At 41.5% G+C, this 5,666-nt stretch overlaps 2 pseudogenes; both read left to right on the plus strand.

The window, feature by feature from the left end:
• Positions 1-1,736: 1,736 nt before the first annotated feature.
• LOC138399465 (mRNA turnover protein 4 homolog pseudogene) lies at positions 1,737-2,537 on the plus strand (annotated as a pseudogene).
• A 2,706-nt stretch (positions 2,538-5,243) lies between these two features.
• Positions 5,244-5,337, plus strand: LOC138400483 (small nucleolar RNA U13; annotated as a pseudogene).
• The last annotated feature ends 329 nt before the right edge of the window (positions 5,338-5,666 follow it).

Consider the following 5,666-nt stretch of genomic DNA (forward strand, 5'->3'; position numbering starts at 1 on the left):
GACTGTTTATGTTATTGATAAGGTTTCCAGTAGGCTATTAACAGTTAAGTGTTTAGGGAGTTGAAAGTTATACACGATTTTCTGACTGTGCAAGGGTTAGCACCCCTAACCCTAGCATTGTTCAAGGGTCATCTGTAATTTAATATTAATTGCTGACAGAACTTTTTTTAGAAATAGGATGATGGCTTTGTTTGTTTTTTAACATGGGAAACTTACACACGCTATCATAAAATCCTAGAGGATTCCCATTAAAGAGAAGCAGAGAAGAAGGATAAACACAGTGACCACTATTGTTTAACACTTTCCCAAAAGTTTTAGCAAAAACAACAAACCATGGAAAAGAATTAAGTTGGAAAACTATCGGAAATGACACAGCAAAGTTGATTTTTCCTTGTGATATTTTGCTAGGAAACCAAAGGAAATGAACTAATAAAATTTTACTGAGATGACCAGTTAAAAATGGTATATGTAACATTAAAGATTTTGTACAGATTCGATGCAGAACACCCCATTAGCAATAGCAATTTAAATATGTAGGATTAAACTTAATTTGAAATATTCAGTACCTACTGAAATAAAGCTCCAAAAGAAACAAAAACAAACAATTTAATAAAGAAAGTTATCGTGTTTCTGGATAGAGAATACTCAAGATCATAAAAATTGTCTCCAAATAAATTATATATTTGATAAAATTAGTAACATGGTAGGGTATAAGACACTGAGATTCTAAAGTTCATGTGGATAAATGGGTAATAATAGCTTATAAAATTTGAAAAATAATCCTAGTACAGAGACCTGTAACACTAGATATTAAAGCATATAAATTGTCCATAATTAAGAGTGGAGACTTTGACTTGCAGCTATGGTGAAATGGCTTGCCATAGAACAATGGTCTTGCCAAGAAAACAAGAAAAACCAGCTAAAATGCAAAAACAATCCATCTGAAGGCATTGGCAAGCTGCCAATGCAAAGAGAAGCTAATGGAATGATGTCTCTAAGTGCTGAAAGGAAGTAACTAGAGTCCTATAGTGTGAGAAAATGATTAATAGTGTGGAGCACAAGGACTGCAATAAGTAGATATTCCCATACAGAGACCTTTTAAACCTCTTGAAAGCTTTCCTCACTAGAATTATGATCCCAAAGGCCTCCCAAGTAAACCTTCATTCAGGACTTGCCCTTAGGGTGGCGTAAAGAGGAAGAAGGGAAGGAGAAGCCCCAGCACTGCTTCCACATCTTACCCCTAGAGGGCAAAATCTCCCTTGCCCTACCTTTTGTTCTTCCTCTTGCCAACCCCAGTGATATAAGGAAGATGGTGGTCTCTGGGGTTGTGGCCGTGTCCCCATGTGGGAACACCAGAGGAGAATCAGGGACATCCTCTGAGTTGTGTAGCTACTTCTTGTGAGGTTGTTTCTGCTTCTGCATATCCCCCTTGGGACGAGTAACATGGGGACCACAGTAGCTCAAAGTCTTAGGAGTTGACCCCTAAAGTTGGAAAAATGGGTCAGAGGGGGCATGACTTATCTTTACCCAACTTCTGACACGAGGTAAGAATTCACTCAGGATTCCACTTTCCATCTTGAATGGGGTTCGGGGCCTCAATATATCAGGTTATACAATATGGACCAAAGGGCACACTAGCTCTAACTACACAGCACCAGGCATATGCAATGCCCCGCATAGCCGATTCAGTCAAAAATGGCCTCTGAGATGCCTCTGCCCCACGCGTCTTCAGTGTGATGCCCAAATCCAAGCAAAACAAGAAAGTTTCCTTAACCCAAATTGTCAAGAAAGGCTTGGAACTGAATAGAAGAGCTTGGGAAATGTGTGGACACCTACAAGTATCTGTTCATCTTCTCTGTGGCTACCATGAGGACAGCTAGCTGAAGGACATCTGAATGCCTACGAGCACAGCTGGATGTTCTTTGGAAAAAACAAGGGGATGATAGTGGCCTTGGGTCACAGCCCATCTGTTGATACAAATACAACCTACAGGTCAGCAGGAAGTTGAGGGGTGAAGTTGGTCTCCTTTTCACCAACCACACAAAGGAGGAAGTGAATGAGTGGTTCATGAAATACATGGAAATGGACTACACCGAGCTGGTAACAAAGCCACTGTCACTGTGAGCCAGGCTGTGGGGTCCCTGGAGCAGTTTCCCCACTGTGTGAAGCCACAGCTGAGGCAGCTGGGCCTGCCCACTGCCCTCGAGAGGTCAGACCCTGCTGTCTGACCGTGACGTGTGCGAAGAGGGCAATGCATTGACCCTGGAACAGGTCCGTGTCCTGAACCTTTTTGGGTATGAGATGGCTGAATTCAAGGTGACCATGAAATACGTGTGGGATGCAAAGTCAGAAAGTTTCCAGCAGATGGGAGATGACTTCCAGAGAGCACGTCCAACTCGGCAGAAGAATCAGAGTCAGACAACGACTGTTGGGATCTCAGAACCGGAGGCCTCTCTGCACGTGCTGGACTGTGGGGGACCGTGCAGGACCGCCACTGCCCCTCCAGAGCGAGTGGCTCTTTATTTAGCTGTAGATGAAGATGAGGGAGGGTGATGGGCACAGACAGTGTTCCTGTAAAGAATGAAACTTTATAGGGTGTCTCCCTGGAGACCATAAAAGGGACTTTTCTTAGGTAAAATAAATGGTCTCTGGCTCTCTCCCCAGGTCTCCTCCTCACCCGACTAAGGATGATTCCAGAGCAAGCTGCTCCATCCTCTTTCACTTCACCTCCTGGGGAGGCAGCTTCTTCTGCACCTGCACAGTCAGATTGGAAGGGATTTGACAGACCAGGTTACCTAGGGGTGGCATTTCCAAAGACATGACTAGTCAGTACTGTGGGCATACCTCTCCTTTTTCTCTTCCCTGCGTGCCTCTAAAATGGCCAGCTGCCTGCCTCTCCTAGCCTGCTGTGTGGCGGTGGGCATCAGAGCTGCTCCGCTAGTCTAGGCAGATCAGGGGGCAAACGTGCCCTCTATTGCCTCTGACTTTTGTTCTCACCTGTTCTAGTGGGTGGGGGTTGAATGCTAGAGATAAAATGGGCTTTTTGCACATGTGTGCTCAGATCTGAGGCCTGGTTTTGGGGAGATTTAGTGGAAAGTGATCTTTCATGGAGGTTACTCTCGCACTTTCAAAGGACTTTATATACATCCTATACCATATATGCATAAATATAAAAGGATTTTTCCCCCAAAGAGAATCACTTAAGTCTTGCATATTTCAAAGCTTTTCAAAGCTCTCTTTTAATTACTCTATTTTGAAGAAAAAACTAATATTTGAAGGAGATACTTTTGCTTGAAATAACAATACTTCTTTTTGCCGGGCAGACATATGCATTTACCCTTTGAATCAACAATCTCAATTCTAGGAATCTATCTCAAATATACATTTGCAAACATATAAAAATATACATGCACATGGCTATTCTTTACAGCATTTTTTACATAGGAAAAGACTGGAAGCAACACAAATGTTACAACCAGTGGGTGACTGGTTGACTGTTAAGAAGGAATTTAATATGGGAAGATTGCTACAAAGGAAGTAGAAGAGATAAAGGGCAGACAGGATGCTGGGGAAGTATTAATAGCACCGCCATTGCCAGAGACAGCAACAGCAGGCAACCCTACCATCTCCAGGGCTAGAGGGACAAAAGGAAAATACAGTGCTATCAGCCAGGGCTTCCCAGTGGGATTGGAACCTTCTAGGGGATATAGCCAGAGATACAGCCCAAAGCAGAGGAGGATGGGAAGCCTCTTCTCTCCATTGTCCCTTTGCCCCCTACATCTGCCTAACTCTACCTAGCAAGGAAGCCCAGTTTGCAGGGGTCAACCAGAGAACCTCCTGGGGAGGGCAGCGGACATGACTGAGACACTCAGCCAGTTTTTATTGACTGCTTTCTTTTCCTATTTCTTCGTATATCTCATGATATTTTACTGAAAACTACACATTTTGATAATATATTTTAGCAACTCTGAGCCATGATTTTCTTTCCTGACATTTTTTTGGTGCTGATGTTGCTTTGTTTTTTTTTTTTGTTTAGTTACTTGCCTGAGCCAAACCTGTGAAATCAGCCTCCCGCATGGCTGCTTATATCTCTGCTCCTTTAAAAAAAAATTACTGTTGTTTTTAAGTCTGACTTACGAGGGGTCATCTTTCTTTCTGTATAGCATAGTGGTCAGTCAATGATTGGGCAGAGGCTAGACTCAAAGGAAGGTTTCCGTTCTCTGTTGATCGATCTCTGCGTGAGAAGGGGACCACATTCGAAGCTCAGGATGTTTTTTTCAAGTTTTCTCCAGATCTTTCTTTCCTCTGGGCTCTTTTGCATCTCTTCTGTACATTTGCAACCTCAGTGTTGGCCAGGAGTATGTGGAGGGCTAGGGCCATCTCTCGTCTCTGCTGCGGATGTTTGTCGTCTCAGCTGATATTACACTTGTTCTAACCACAACCTCAGACTAGGCTAGTCATTGGCCGTCTCTGCTGGTCCATGGCCAACGCGGCCCACCTCTCCAAATCAAGTGTGCCCAGTGTGACTATGGCAGCAAAACTACTAGTTGTCACAGCCTGTCCCACTCTGGCAGAACAGCCATGTCAACCCAGCTGGAGGGAGGATGAGAGTAGTCCCGGTAAAGAATACCTTAGGCTGACTGCCACTGGTCTTCAAAATTCTACAGTTTTTCAAGTATAACTGGTTCTCAAATTGTGGTGTGCTTTTGGTAGATTCCAAGAGCATGGGAATAGTTGTCTTTGCCGTATTTGTCTTGCTTTATCATTGCTTTTGAGGAGAGGATTTGCTGACCCAGCCACACCCTGAAGTTCTGTTCCATTTATCCACTACATATCTATTTAATATTTTCTTGTAAAAGGTATTTTGCTGGGCACTGAGATTCCTTAAAAAATAATAACACAGACCTAGTTCTTATTCTTATAGAGCTTGTATTTTCACAAGAAAAATGACAAGTGACTATATAATTCATCATTTAATTACAAACGTATTGAGTGCTACCATGGAAAGGCACTTACACTTTTGTTTTTGTTTGCTGTCTTATTGGATTAGCCATAACCTCCAGAAAAGCATTACCTAACTTAGTAACAGCAATGACGGATGTAATTTTCTTGTTTCTGATTTTGATAGACATGCTTCTAATGTGTGACCACTAAGATAAATGTTTTTAGAAATCATGTTGAAGAATTACTTATTTATTCCTAGTTTTCTAACATGTTTTCCCTGTTCAAACATTTATGTTGAGATCATTTTGTGTTTCGTAAGTGTGATGATTTAGTTTTCATGCTCATATGTAAGATACGCCTTGTTACAACATTGGCACATTACCAATTTTGACATGAAGAAAAAAAAGAAGAAGATAAAAGGAAGAAAAACCCAGAAAAGAAAAAAAATTTATGTTGAAAGTTATCAGATTTTTCAGCATCTCTTGAGATTTTCATATAAGTTTTCGTATTAGACCCATTTGTGTCACATTTTACATCTTGAGATATTCTAATAGCGAAGTACCTTGCATAATTGGAGTGAAATATACTAGATAGAGGTAGGTGATCATTTAAATTTACTTGAATTTCATTTACTGGTACTTCATTTAGTATTTTATAGAAAGTGAGTTAGGCCATTATTTCGAGTCTACCACTTTTCAGTTTCCAATCATTTTTTATATTTT

Source organism: Eulemur rufifrons, chromosome 19, assembly GCF_041146395.1.
Source record: "Eulemur rufifrons isolate Redbay chromosome 19, OSU_ERuf_1, whole genome shotgun sequence".
NCBI classification, from domain to species: Eukaryota; Metazoa; Chordata; class Mammalia; order Primates; family Lemuridae; genus Eulemur; species Eulemur rufifrons.